This window comes from Bidens hawaiensis, unplaced genomic scaffold, assembly GCF_021521415.1.
Source record: "Bidens hawaiensis isolate Kalapana, Puna unplaced genomic scaffold, B.hawaiensis_p1.1 tig00018846_1, whole genome shotgun sequence".
In the NCBI taxonomy this organism is placed as follows: Eukaryota; Viridiplantae; Streptophyta; class Magnoliopsida; order Asterales; family Asteraceae; genus Bidens; species Bidens hawaiensis.
Genome location: NW_027492863.1, coordinates 161,120 through 176,597, shown reverse-complemented (window position 1 = coordinate 176,597; position 15,478 = coordinate 161,120). Strand labels below are relative to the sequence as shown.

The following is a 15,478-nucleotide window of genomic DNA, read 5'->3' as shown; positions in this document are numbered from 1 at the left end:
ATTTAGCAATAACTAGTTTAAGGATAAAGAAGTAATTTCAACACAAAAGTTCCAAAAATGACCATCAAATTAGAACTAAACTTGGCCCACAAATGTACTCCTCATTCAAATCCATCCATCACATTTAAATTATTTTGTCTAAATTCATTTTTAATTCTGTGGATTAGTTTTTAAATTAAAATTGGTGAAACTTTTAACTATCAATGAATTTGATTCCTATATATACAAAACTTAGATGAGTTTTATAAACAATGCATTTTTTTAAATGGCCATGCTTGTTTCAAAACATATTTTAAATAACTATTTTGTTTTATGTCCGCACTCATTATCTTACCATAATCTCATACCAAAATACTATAACGTAGAGGTGTTCAATACCTCGTAACAAACCGATTAGATCAGACTTAAATAAACCGGCTAAATCAGACTAAAACCATTTAGAACCTAACCAAATTACATATTTGGTATTTATTTTCAACAAATTAAATTTGGTTACACCGGGGAAACCAAATTCATTTATATTAGGTTATGGATTTGCCTGTTAGTAATACTCATTAACATTTGGCATACTAAAAACTAACGAAACAAATGCTAGCAATCAAACAACCCAAATACGAACCAATGAATACCTCTACCGAAGTATTGACTACACAAACGTACAATACCAAGGTATAAACCAAACAATATATGTGACTACAAAAACATGTAAAAAACAACTTATTTCCTTTTCAGAGTTCGATTGATTGTCAGTGAGCACTGACAAACTTTGAAAACAAATTTTTTCCTTTCCGAAGTTTAGTTGATTAGTTGATGGTCACCGATGAACTTTTCAGTTGACTGATGAATATTCGTTGATAAAGTATTTCTTTAATAGTGTTTTATAACTACTTTTAGCAATGTATATTCTTGTTATAATTGTTCAAAATAAGCTTTTAGTAAAAGAATATAGTGGGTGGTCTTTCATCCAAACACCGTTTTACATTGCTTGTTCTTGTTTACATCAAGTCCCAAATTCTTTTAATAACCCGTCCGTCTAGTTTGATATTTCGTAAGACACTTAACCCCTTGTAATTACACAAGATTTACACTAGCGTATAATCTACCGATATCTATAATCATCTTCATTTAATACTTTTAGCAATTTTATATTTGTAATAAGTTGAAGATATAAAATGTTATAATATTATACTTTAAGCAAGATACATCTTTAAAAAGGATTGTGGTATTCTGATGATATTTTAGTTTTATTATTATTTTAAAAATAAATACAACAATTTATTACTACAATGATCATCTCAATCACAATGTAATTTCAATATAAATCATAAGCAATTTAAAAAAAGAAAAAAAGTCTAAACTTTTTTAGTGCCATATAATATAAATTCATGAGATTTTGTAAATAATCCACTTTATCATACTATCATAAGTTTATGTCAAATCGACTTAAAAAGGATATACTTTCTTATGCAAAGATGTCAAAAATCAAGTTGACAATCAATAGTGACCATTTTCATTGTATATAACTATTTATACAGAAAATGTTAGTATGGCTTGCATCTCATAATATTAAGTTAGTAGATTCAAAAAGTGGTCATAATAAACTTTTATGAGACAATTGCCATAACTTACCAAAAAAATGTTTATACGTCCACTTATTATTTTACAATCAAAAGTATATACTATGATTATTGATAAGTATAGAGATTATAATGATTTTATCCCATCACTCCTCTCTTTTCCATCACCCAACAACCATCACCATCTTCATTCCACCACCCACCATCACCTCCACCATCTCATGTGATTATTATTTCCTTCATGACATATCAATGTCTTTTACATTCCAAAAAATATGCCAAAGACCAAACTAATCAACCAATTAACATAGTAAAATATGCCCGGAAAAGTACCCAAGGTACTATTGGACTTAATTGGATCGAGCAACACAAACCACACTGATAATTTTCTGGTAAATCATAACAACTCTTTCTATATTATTAAGAATGAAAATCATACAAAATATAATACCCTGACATCTATATATATACTAGCACCGACTTGCATACTACTCTAACTTTAATTCCTAATAATACTCGAAAAGTTAATAAATAAACTCGATATCTATACGCAACCATTATCTCTTCTCTTTCTAGACTACTTTTATCACCAACTTTAATCTTTGAGCATCTTCTTTCTCTATTTAATCATTTACATTTCACTCGTTAACCATTAGTATTAACCCTTCAAGTACCCGATTTACATCATCCAATCAAATGCAACCACTTTTTTTTTACCCCAAAGTTTGCCAAATTGGTAGGTTTGATTTTCCATTGATTTTTTTAGAGATGTTCCAACCAATCACATACACACAATCATTCATCCATCTCATCGAGATTCGAGTTCATAAAACCGATTTCTTTGAGATGTCCTTTAGAGATTTGCTATGAGCACTTTTAGAGATGAAACCCATGGGGAATCCTAATGGTACTCCTAGTCCCCGGGGGGGCCTGGGGATTTGGGCCTTTGGGGGGGTTTGGACTAGAGCAAATATCTTTTTTTACGGAAAACTAGCAAGTATTTACTTTTTTACCTTTTTATACATCGTTAGAGATATAAATAACATATAAACTCTGATGATAATCTAATTCTTTTATAAAACAATTTACATGAGTAATATTACAAGATTCGTAGAATACGCAATCAGCATTAAGTAATAAATCACAGTTAGCGTGTGTGCATGTATATTTATATATTGTTTTGAATGTGATACAAATTTTTCTAATCGTATCTCTTTATCCATTTCACTATTTCCGATTATTGTCCATGCGCTACGCATAACTTTGTTATGTAATTCTTAAAATTTCCTATATAAATTGGTTATGTATTAGACGTGCCCTATAATACAATTTTGCCAACCCTCAAACCACTTGGTTCCCTTGAGTGACTCGGTTTTAGTTCATTTTTTGTATTTGTATGTTTAAAGTATAATATAACTCAACATTTTTGTTAAGGTTAAAGAGAAGACCTGGTTTACTTTGAAGGTTGAAACAGTAAAACCCGGTAATAATCAACTTCACCATTCAAAAGTCTTTGAAAACAAAAGTATTCAAAGCTATCGGTATAATGTCACAAAACATTACATATGCTTTTATTATAAACTTTATGAGATGCTTTCTTCTAGAATTAAATCGTGTACATGACCGTTCTTGACGTACTATATGTCTATATATAACTTAAAAATGATGCCAATATGATTATATTGGTATCGAACCAAACCGAACCATAACCATATTATATCGACATCAAGATTACGTTACTCGTAAATTCATTGGAACCCTCTTGTGTAGGTGATTTTAGTGTTATGAAATCATTTTTGGTAATTAGGATTTATGTAAGACAAAAAGGAAATATGAATAAGTTTCGTTACGAGTCATGATGTGCATGGTGCACACTTGTTTTAGACCAGTCTGATTTCAATTTCCGATGGACAACACGAATTAGAGATCAAGCGAGCAACGCCTCCTTGGTGGGGATCAAAGGGAGTAACACCTCTAGCGAGCGAAAAATTGATTATCTGTACAAAATGCTTTTAAAGTTGGCTGATGAAACCCGAGGAACTAGAAGTGCACAAACCGGTTTAAAACCCAAAGCTGGTTCAGTTTGGTCAACAAAAGTCAACCCCGGTTTATGATCGGTTTCGGTTCGAGTTTTGACCGGTTTGGGTTCGGTTAACCGGTTTTTGTGAAGAAAATTAAAAACTTGTTCTGAACCTACGGTTTCAGTCGGTTCCAAATCGATTTCTAAATAATCGGAACTTTTGCCCACATCTACTAAGAACTAATCTATCAGCACGCACTATCTGTTAAATAGGCATTATCCAATCAATGGTAACTGATGTTAGTGTTGACATCCAAACAACTGTAAATAAGTTACCATTGACATGTAGATGGTTACATGTATGAGTTGTGCATTAATATAAATCTTATATCACAAAGATGTCACTTAATTATAGTAAAATAAAACAATACAGTCTAGACCGGACCAAACCAAAGGTTCGTATAACATTTGTCTAACCGCACAGGTAGTTCGTTGGATCAATCAGACCAGTTACGTAGCTAGTTTCTTTCGGCCCAACTGGTCGGTCTGTCTCTTAAAGTGAAAATAGCTCTCAAAACCGCAACATTTTTCATTTATCGTTACACAACAAATACTCTATTTACACATATATAAGGATCTCCATACCCAACATCAACAAAATCTGTAACTTAGATACAAACTAAACAAAACAAAAAATACTATGTTAACATAACATAGTATTATGCTTCTTCAGTTGTCTTAAGTGGAATCCATTCCTTATTTGTAACAACTTCTTTCTTTGCACGTGACATTAATCCAAGTAAATATCCAACCAAAACACTAAATAATAAAACACCTGCACATTCAACATACCACAAATATGTTGCTTTTCCCACTTTACCCTTACCATTATCGTTAACATTACCATTACTGTTACCCGCAGTAAGGACCATATTAGTAATTTCACCGTTCACGACTTCCCCATTCGCTAGTATCTCTATGCTATCGTGCATCTCACCATCATGGTTTCCGATATATGTAAATGTTAATTTTTTATTATTAGCGATGAGTTTGGTGTACCCAAACTCACCGCCTCGGTATATGGAGTAGGCTGGTTGTGGGAATATTGGCATGTCTGGGTGGTTAGACCTAGGCTCCCAGATAGGTTGCCAGTCCTGCCCAGCCATGCCAATAACCACATGCACTGGCCCACTCCCACATTTGTAATTATTTATTGGACAGAAACGTTCGTATCTGTGAACATGGCCCCACAGGGCCAGGTTCACTTTATTATCCACTAACAGTGGTTCCAGATGCTCAAGCATCTTTTCCCTGATCGGACGGTCTCGCACTTCGTTACTCGTGGTATACATCGGTCGATGACCCTGGACCACAACGAACGGCGTTTTGACCCGGTCAACCGACTCCAAATCGTTCTTCAAAAACTCGTATTGTTTACTCCCTTTTAAAAAGTTTGTTTCCGTCGAAAGATACACGAAATGAACGACGCCAAAGTTAAACGAGTAGTATAGGTTCCGAGTCACTGGGGCCCGGGACCCGGTCGACTCGGACGAGTTTCCAGGCATGTGGAATTTCAAACTATACGGTACACCACATTCGCCACCTCCGTCTTTCGCATAAACATACATGGCCCAGTCCGGTTTCCACGGCTGCAACGGCCAATCATATTCATGATTCCCGATGCAGACGTGGTACGGGACTTGTGAGGCCACGGGCTCGATTTGGTTAAAGAAGTGGTCCCACACCCACGAGTAGCCACGGGCGTAGCTTATGTCACCAATGTGGGATATTAAAGCCGGTTTATCACCTAGTGCTTTGATGTCACGCGCGATCCATTTTATGGTTGAAATGCTTTCGTCTTGTGTTCGGATATATGTGTTGTATGGTGTTGCGGTTCCCATATCCCCGTATAAAAACGCTATCGTTTCAGTTGCGTTTTCATCCGGTGACACAAATGTGAAAGTCTTGCTCCACCCCCCTGCATCACTTCCCACCTGTTATACCAATTGCCAAAAGATATTATGTACATAAGTATTAACACTTGCAGACACAGACTTTCTTATATGAGTATGCTCTGCTGTTTACGGTCGCTTAAGGAGAGCCGAGCCAGCTTCAGCTTGAGCTCGAGATCGGCTCGTTTAAGTGAAAAGTAACATTTGGGTGGTTTTAGTGGATATCATGCACCACATTATGCAGAGGCTTATTTACAAGTAAAATTAGATTATGACTTATTAACTTATAAGCATTAAAATTTGTTTTTGACTTAAACGAGCCAAACAAGCAAACAAAAAACGAGCTTACTTTGGCTCGAGCTCGACTCGTTTACAAACTGAGCCAGCTTAGCTTGACACGTTTATAAACGATCTGATTTCAAGCAAGCCGTTAACTCTTTGAGAGATGTGTTTCAAGATTCGACCCTGTTAAAGATCTAACAACCCCTAATCGTCTGATAACCGGTAGACCGTCGTAGCGCTTTGTTGAGTTTTTTAACCAAGGAAAGAAAGGAAAGGAGAAGGAATGATAAGAAAGGGAAGGGAAAGGAAGGAAATTTTTTTTAATTAGGTGTGCTCTTGAGTTAAAAGAAAATTAGAGGAAAGGAAAGGAAAGGATAACCATGTTAAAAAATAGTTATCCTTAGTAATCATCCCATTTTTGGGAGGATAACTTATTGGGAAAATACATTAATTTAATCCCTTCTAACTCCTCCTACTCCTTTCTTTTCCATCCTAAAAAAAACTCAAGAACACCCATCTTTTAACTATCTTTAGTTTTTCTTTCCTTTCCCTCCTTTAAAAAAACTCAAGAACAGGGCGTAAATTTAATATAATTAACCACTGCAAACGAGCCGAGTCAAGCCGCTCGCAAGCTACCTAGGAATTAGGATCAGAGTAATAAAAAACTCGAAACGAGCCGAGCCCGAGCCTCAAATAAAGCTCGTTTAGTTATCGAGCCCAAGCTGAAGCCTTGTGTACATTTAGAGCTCAAGCCGAGCTTTAGCTCATTAAAGGTACTAAACGAGCTCGAGCCAAGCTTAGGCTCATCAAAGGTACTAACTACTAAACGAGCTTGTGTGTTGTGCCAAGCTTAGGCTCGTTTTAGGTTTTGCTCAATATATATAAAAATAACTAAAAACGTATATAAACTAATTAACAACTAATAAACGAGCCAAAACAAGCTTGAAAAAACAACTCACATGGTGACCTCGGGCTTGACTCATTTACACCACAATTTGAGGGTATTTTTGAATTTTGATTGCCCCTAAAATCTAAACCTGATAACTAGTTATCGATATTTTTTACGTCAAAGCAACTACACGCAATCACAACATTAACATGAACACGCTACGATTTTAGATTTTAATTACAAAATTTTGATTTATTAATCCAAACTAACAATCTAACCAGTAACAAACAAACAGATCAACAAATTATTATTATTACCTTATAAAAGTACCGCTTCCCGGGCTCCAAACCCACCATCACCCCATCATGCACAAACCCCGGATCCCTCCACCCGACACTACTATTCGCCGGCGCATCACACATATCCTCCCTCTCATACCGCTCCACCCGCGTCCCCACCTCCCTCTCCATCCCACCCGAACCCAACCCGTATCTCACCGCTCTCTCTCTCCCATCCCCACTCACAAACATCACCCTCATCTCACCCGCCCCACCCGTCAACGCCAAATGCACCTGGTCCGGACCCGACCCGGATCCATGACCCGACCCGTATCCGGATTCATGACCCGACCCGGATGACCCAAACCCGAATTCTTCGGTTTCGGCTAAAACGTGTTTGGGTTGGGGGTAACGGGTTGCGGTCGTGGTCGAGGCGGGTGGGGACGTTTTCGGACTCGGTCCAACGGAAGATCCGGATCTTGTATCCGGATCTTAAGTTGATGAAAGGAAGGGTGATGGAACCCGACCCGGATTGCCAACCGGGTGAGGTGTTAAGGTAGACATAACCTATGTAGTTTCTAAGAGATGAGTTGGGTGGTGAGTAGATACCGAGCCAGTCGAGTTGAGAAGGTGAGTTGACTCGGGACCAGGTTATGGTGAGTGAGTTGTTTGAGGTTGATAAAGAGGTGGTGGAAAGAGTGAGTGAAGGTTGTTGTATAGAGATTGATGGGGTTATGAATAATAATAATAATAATAATAATATTATTGGTGAGATCATGGTGGAAGACAATGGGTTTGTGAAGGAGATGATGAATAGATTTTTATTTAAGGTTTTGATTGTGATGAAAGCAAGGTGGATGGTTGGTTGGTTGTTGTTGTGTCAGTGTTTTTTGGACAGGAGTTTAGATGTGATTGGTGGATTTGGATGCATAGGGTGGTTGTACCTTGTATGTTTAAGGTTAAATCTAGGGCGTTAAAGATAACTTGGAAATTTAACGGGTGCGCTAATGGGCAACTCGTTAACACATAATGGAGGGACACGTTGTATAAAATTAGAAAGTTTAACAGTATATATGTTTAACTTTATATCACGAAGACTATGTCTAACGGGCGTTGGATACTTTGACCGGTGCCAGATTAGCAAAGGGTCTGCCAAATACCACGTTGTGGGGGCAAAGGGCTCCTCCGCGAGTGTGGTAGCGAGCGCTAGTTTTGAATTCTGACATATGTGTGTATGTGTGTTAGATACTGGGCGGCGTTGAACGACCCTTCTCAAATGACCAGCCTAGTCTCTCTTTCATGTCATCTTGTTTCTTGTATATATTTTTTACAAATCACTAGTGATGAAGCATTGTTTAAATCTAACCGAGTCTTATAAAAAACTAAAAAATTGAATTCATATTGTCAAAAAGTTAATATTTGAATTGATCATCTTCATTCCACCCTTAGAAGAAAACCCACCATAGATGAGAAAACCTCTTGACGCAACTTGTAAACCCCTATTATTTGTCACGTGCATTGGTGTAAAAATCTCGATTAGACGTCAATTAATCGCTAATCCTCACCCACGGGCCGACCAGCCACTAGGGATTAATACAACACTAATCAATGTGTTAACGATCCTTAGTCTAAGTGATTGAGATGAGACGCCCAAAAACTTTAACTTAATTGGGGAGGGGGGGGGGGGGTTGACGTTTGAAATGTTGATGACATTGCAATTGATAAACCTACCTTTTCTTAATAAAACAAGAAAAACTGTATATTTTCATATGAAATAAAATAATTATATTTAGGACATAAAAATACACTCTTCTATATCATTACTTATTTCAAGTAATTACAACAAATGTAATTGAAAAGGTCACATGGTTTCTTCAACTCGGAAAAGTTCAATTTAATCATGTAGATTTTGTTTGACGTGGATGGATGTTCAACATGTCATGTTAAATAAAGATTAATAAATAATAAAAAGGATTTTGAACAACTCATATTTTAGTTTCAATATATGTCAATGTGTTTATACGAGTTAATATAGTTATGTTCTTTCTTTTAATTGTACTAAAAAAAATCCAAATTCAACCAAAAGAGCACCATATGTAGTTTGTATATATGAGTTAAGAATTTAAGATAGTTATGTACTTATATTTCATTGTTTTAGTTGTACTGTAAATCAAAATTCAACCAAAACAAATTTTGTTTTGAATCGTGTTATGATGTTTATTATCTGAATCAAATTATAATAATTTATAAAATATATAAAATCAATGTAAACAATTTAAATTCATACTATACTCAAAACAATAACATGATAAACATAAATATTCAAATAACAAATCTCAATTCAAACCCAATACAAATTCACCATCACTTATAAATACCTCCTATTTTATTTTCACCATCATTCATCAACTCCCTCCAACAAAATTACAATTACAAAATATGAAAATCATTCACCGGAATATCCTCTTACCACTATTACTCCTCCACCTCTTCATCGCCGGAATATTCCCAATGACTTCCATCCACCACCATACTCACCACCATTGCACCACCACCACAACCACCCCACTCCACCGTTGCCTACCACCGTTCCCACCACTTCCACCAAACCACCCACAACAAGAAGAAATGGATCCAAGATATGGCGTTGCGAAACGATTAGTCCCGTCTGGACCAAACCCAATTCATCATTGAACCAATAATCAAATCTACGATATGGGTTCTTGCTAAAACTTGAAATCTTGGATGCCCATATCGTTTATTCGATTAAACTCGTTTGAATCCCGTCAATTCGTTTCAAGTTCAAGATCCATAGTGAAGAAAATAGTAGTAGTAGTACTTTTATTTCTTTTATTAATATGTTTATAGAAGTATAGGTTTAAAATTTGTCAATAGGATTGGTGATTGGGTTTTTATTTTTTTTTTAAATAACAGTATATGCATTTATATTATTCGTTAACAAACTTTAACTTAAGGGCGTTCAACGAATCAAATTTAGAATTAGTCGAGTAGAGTTGTTCGAATATTAAAATCTAAATGTTAACATCCGAAACATCAATTTTAAAAGAAACATATATATCCATAGTTCGAATTTCGACTCATCACAATTTGAAATCCGATATGTGAATTGGCGTGGGAACTCAAGTTCAATACAAAAAAAAAAAAATACGAATATTAGTTTGAAACAATCTTTGAGTCTTTAAATCCTATTCATGCTAAACACCCTTAATCTCTATACAACTTTTATCGGCATAGGTGAAAGGATCAAATAATGCATTTGGTGTTGAAGATTTAATGTTGCATTGGAGTAGGGAGAATTTGAAAGAGAAATATATACTACTATATACTATTAGTCGGAGCATCGCACATATGTTCCCTATCATATCGTCCGACCCAAGTTGGCGAGTCCCAACTACTCGGTCCATTTGACCAGAGCTCAACCCGTATCTTACCACACTCTCCTTCCCATCCCCGCTCATAAACATCACCGCATCTCACCAATGAACAAAATAATAAATAAGTTGAAATACAATTTTTCCCTTCGCTTAACGTTAAAAAAATAAATGGGGTCATCTATTTAGACGAAACTTACATGAATTGAGAAACCTAAAGGATCCAATTACAAAAACAACAACTTTTGGGGACAAAATACACCTCATAGATGATTTTTTACGGTTTACTCAAAAATAAATATAACAATATCAAACAAAAAAGTTATGAAAGAGAAAACTAAATGTAACTAAAGTTAAGAGTCATGGCTTAAGTAATCAATAGTAACACGTTGTATAGTTGATATTAAAAATGTTAATGACATGGCAGTTCTTTTTTTTTTGAACTTCCATAAACAAAAGCCGAAGCCGCAAAAAGCCTCCACAACCCGGAGGCAGGCCAAAAAAAACGAAACCACATCAAACGAAAATTACACCAATTGCGCCAATTTATCGTATACCTATTTTTCTTTAATAAAACCATTAACTTATTAAAACAAGAAAAAAAATGAAAAATTGTATGTTTGTGTATGAAACAAAATAATATTATTTAGGGGAAACGCATACGGTTTTGTATCATTACGTATAAGTATATAATTGAAAAGGTCACATGGTCTCTTCAACTAGAGAAAGTTCAACATAATATTATTTACTCATGTAGATTTTGTTTGATGTGGATGGATGTTGAAAATGTTATGTAAAATAAAGATGATTAAATAATAAAAGGATTTTGATGGCTTTTGAACATTCATATTTTGGTATCAATATACGTCAATGTGTTTATAAATCTATAACTACTATAAAAATGTAAATGCTGTTTTATTTTAACCGGAATGATATGTTTATATATATATGAATTAAGATAATTATGTTCTTTGTTTTAATTGTATTAAAAAATCCAAATTCAACCAAAGCATAGCATTATATGTTTATATATGTGAATTAAGAATTTAAGATAGTTGTGTACTTATGTTCATTGTTTTAGTTGTGCTAAAAATCAAAATTCAACCAAATCAAATTTAAATTACCAATTCGTATTTGCAGTGGCGAAGCTTTGACTGAGGCACCGGGGGGAGCTCAAAATGCATACAAAACTTCACAAACGAGGGAGGACGGACTCAAATTTTCGGCCGGAAACGGATAAATTTACACTACTGCCCAAAAAAACAGGGCCGAGCCTCAATGAAGCTTCGCCCATGCGTATTTGGTTTTGAATCAGATTAGCATTTGAATCGAATTCTAGCAATTTATCATAAATCTAAAATCAAAGTAAACGATTCAATGATTATAAATAGAAGTAATACTAAAAATAATCAATAACTTATTTTTTTTCCCGTTTAACGAATTAAAAAGAATTTATCATCCTTCCTTCTCATAAAACCATCTATAAATTTTGTACCAAGAAATACACCATTTTATAATAATAATTAATTTTCAATACCTTTCATTTACACACAAGATTAAAATGACTATTCGATGTCACGAAGTATGTATTCAAGTTTGATTGAGCCACGTAAGAGATTGTGGTTATGTCAAGCTTTTTTTTTTAAAAAGAAATATGTTAGTTTGCTGCATTTTTGCATTAACGAATTTATTTTTTTGTTTTATTATGGTGAAGTAACCTGATACAGACCGAGTTTTTGTCAACTCGCAACCACATCACGCAAATTTTTACCAATCGACTACACATCATTTTAAATATACCTTTTATTATAAGTCACCCAAGTATCAATATTATTCTTCCGTTTCTTAATTTCTTTATTAAATTTATTATCATAACCATAATCATAACAAAACTAATAATTGCTAACTGAATTCGTGTCACCATATACCACGTTCTAAACCCTTGTGATTTTCAACCAACTACACTCAAACTCAAATAAATGACATGATAAACATAAATATTCAAATAACAAATCCCAATTCAAACCCAATACATATTCACCATCACTTATAAATACCTCCTATTTTATTTTCACCATCATTCATCAACTCCCTCCAACAAAACTTACAATTACAAAATATGAAAACCATTCACCGGAATATTCTCTTACAACTACTACTCCTCCACCTACGTCTGTGCAACGGTTCAGAATCGCGAGAATCGAACCGGAACCGGAACCGAACCGGAACCGAAAATGAGTGAAAAATAGAACCGAAACCGGAACCTATTATAGTAAACCGGTTCGGTTCCAGAACCGCTAAAGCCGGTTCTCGCTAAGCGGTTCTGGCTAGAACCGGTTCGATCATTTATTTATCAAATGAGTTATACAAATTTTGCAAATTTCAAAACAAGTTTATACAATTGTATGTCTTCTTTCACGGTAAAACTAATTTAGATTACAACATGAACATCCGTTTTTAAAACCAAAGTGTTGAAGTTAAATAAACCATTAGCAACGATAGATTAATGGAAGATCATATCATTTTATAATAAATTACTTTGATAGCTTAAATCAAAATTGATCATGGTTGCTAGTTCTTAAACGTAAAGAAAGAAGATTTGAATTAAAAAAATGATTGAATGGATGCCGGTTAATAATTTACTCTATAAAAAATGAGGATTGGTAAATTTATTTAAAGCGTTTTGAATATTCCGGTTCTTCGGTTCCAAGTCTAGAACCGTCGGTTTTACCCGGAACCGAACCGGGAACCGTTTAATGCAAATTCTAAGAACCGAGAACCGAACTGGTACAAACATTAGCGGTTCTGAGGCACCGGTTCGGTTCCGGTTCATTGGTTCTAACGGTTCCGAACCGTTTTTTGCTCACCCCTACCTCCACCTCCTCACCACCGGAATATTCCCAATGACTTCCATCCACCACCATACTCACCATTGCACCACCACCACCACCCCACTCCACCGTTGTCTGCCACCGTTCCCGCCACTACCACCAAACCACCCACAACCAGAAGAAATTGATTCAAGATATGGCGTTGCGAAAAGATTAGTCCCATCCGGACCAAACCCAATTCATCATTGAACCAATAATCAAATCTACGATATGGGTTTTTGTTAAAACTTGAAATCTTGGATGCCCATATCGTTTATTTGATCAAACTCGTTTGAATCCCGTCAATTCGTTTCAAGTTCAAGAACCATAGAGAAGAAAATAGTAGTAGTACTTTTTATTTTTTTTCTTTTATTAATATGTTTATAGAAGTATAGGTTTATAATTTAAAAAAGGGATTGGTGATTCGGTTCTTATTTTTTTTTTCATATGCATTTATATTATTCGTTAACAAGCTTTAACTTAAGGACTTAGGGATGTTCAATGAATCAAATTTAGAGTTAGTCGAGTAGAGTTATTCGAGTATTAAAATTTTGAATTGCATCCGAATTAGATTTAGAGAAAAACATATTTGAGTTATGTTTGAGTTCAGCTTGATTCGGTTCCATTCTAAATCAGTCAAGGAAACAATTTGATTCCATTCTAAACCATCAACTTATTATTACTGAAAAAACAAGAAAAAAAAAAGTATGTATGCTTGTGTATAAAACAAAATAATATTATTTAGGAGGGAAACATATGATTTTGTATCATTAGACCGTGTACTGGTCACGTTGTGGCTGCGTTGTGGGGGTGAAAACGTGGGGGTACACCGTCCCTCTTGCGTTATGTTAATTTATTTTTTTGTGCGTTGTATACAAAACGCGGAGAATGGCACACAAATCAAAAATGGACAATTGCTTGTTTATCGTTGGAGAATTAAAAAAAAATTATTTCCTATATATTAAACCATTTCATCCTCAATCAAACCTCATCAAATTTATAAAAATTCTCTTTCAACTCTATAATTCATAACACAAAATTCACTATATGTGGATCCTCCATCTATATATAAACAGTTTTTCGGGCCTGACCAACAATGTAAGGCCCCGAACCCGGTGACCCTACTTTAGCGTCGGATTTACTCATAAACACAGTTCTTCAAATCAGAGTTTATTAAAACTTTTCGCGGAATATAAAACATCAATCATTTGTTACAAAACATTAAATCTTTTCTTTGATACCATAACACAAAACTTTATATTTAAAACATCTTTACTTCTTTCTTCAGATGCCAGCCGTTCAATCCATGCCGTGTGTCATCCTCATGCTAACTCTATAATCAGCTCACCTGCGTGCATACTAAAAGTCAGCTACGCTGAGTGAGTTCTAGTTAATCGAACGCCGTGCAATACATACACATACACACATATCCGTAGATACATATCCATACTTCACTAGTTACCCTTCTGTTCTACATACATACTTGCTACCATACATACATACATATCTACAATCACTAACCTCAGTCTACCGAGAGTACGTTCATAGTTCACCGTCTATACCTGTACTCAAGGTCGTGAACACGTACAAGGTTCGCAGTCCTTACCTATGTTCACCATTTATGGTACGTACAAGGATCGCGGTCCTTCCCTATACCATAGTACATCCACAACACGTACAAGGTTCGCAGTCCTTCCCTATATTGCAACCTAATTCATAGCACGTACGAGGTTCGCAGTCCTCCCCTATGCTACAAAATCAGCACGTATAAGGTTCACAGTCCTTTCCTATGCTGAAATACATCCACAACACATACAAGGTTCGCAGTCCTTCCCTATGTTGCAACCTAATTCATAGCACGTACGAGGTTCGCAGTCCTCCCCTATGCTACAAAATCAGCACGTATAAGGTTCACAGTCCTTTCCTATGCTGAAATACATCCACAACATGTACAAGGTTCGCAGTCCTTCCCTATGTTGCAACCTAATTCATAGCACGTACGAGGTCCGCAGTCCTCCCCTATGCTACAAATACAGCACGTATAAGGTTCACAGTCCTTTCCTATGCTGACGCCTATCTACATTACGTATAAGGTTCGCAGTCCTTATCTACGTTTACATATATCATCTACTTCACGTATAAGGCTCGCAGTCCTTAACTACGCCATCACCAGCCGTGTCTATGTCCGACAGAAGCTAGAGGGATTTGCCATCCTAAC

The 15,478-nt window shown here is 35.4% G+C and overlaps 1 pseudogene across 1 annotated transcript; it reads right to left on the bottom strand.

The window, feature by feature from the left end:
- Positions 1–4,145: 4,145 nt before the first annotated feature.
- LOC143557206 (putative inactive purple acid phosphatase 2) lies at positions 4,146–8,033 on the bottom strand (annotated as a pseudogene). The gene is made up of 2 exons (XR_013139527.1): positions 7,038–8,033; positions 4,146–5,591 (listed from the first exon to the last, which is right to left on the bottom strand). The product of XR_013139527.1 is annotated as a putative inactive purple acid phosphatase 2 (transcript).
- Between the last annotated feature and the right edge of the window lie 7,445 nt (positions 8,034–15,478).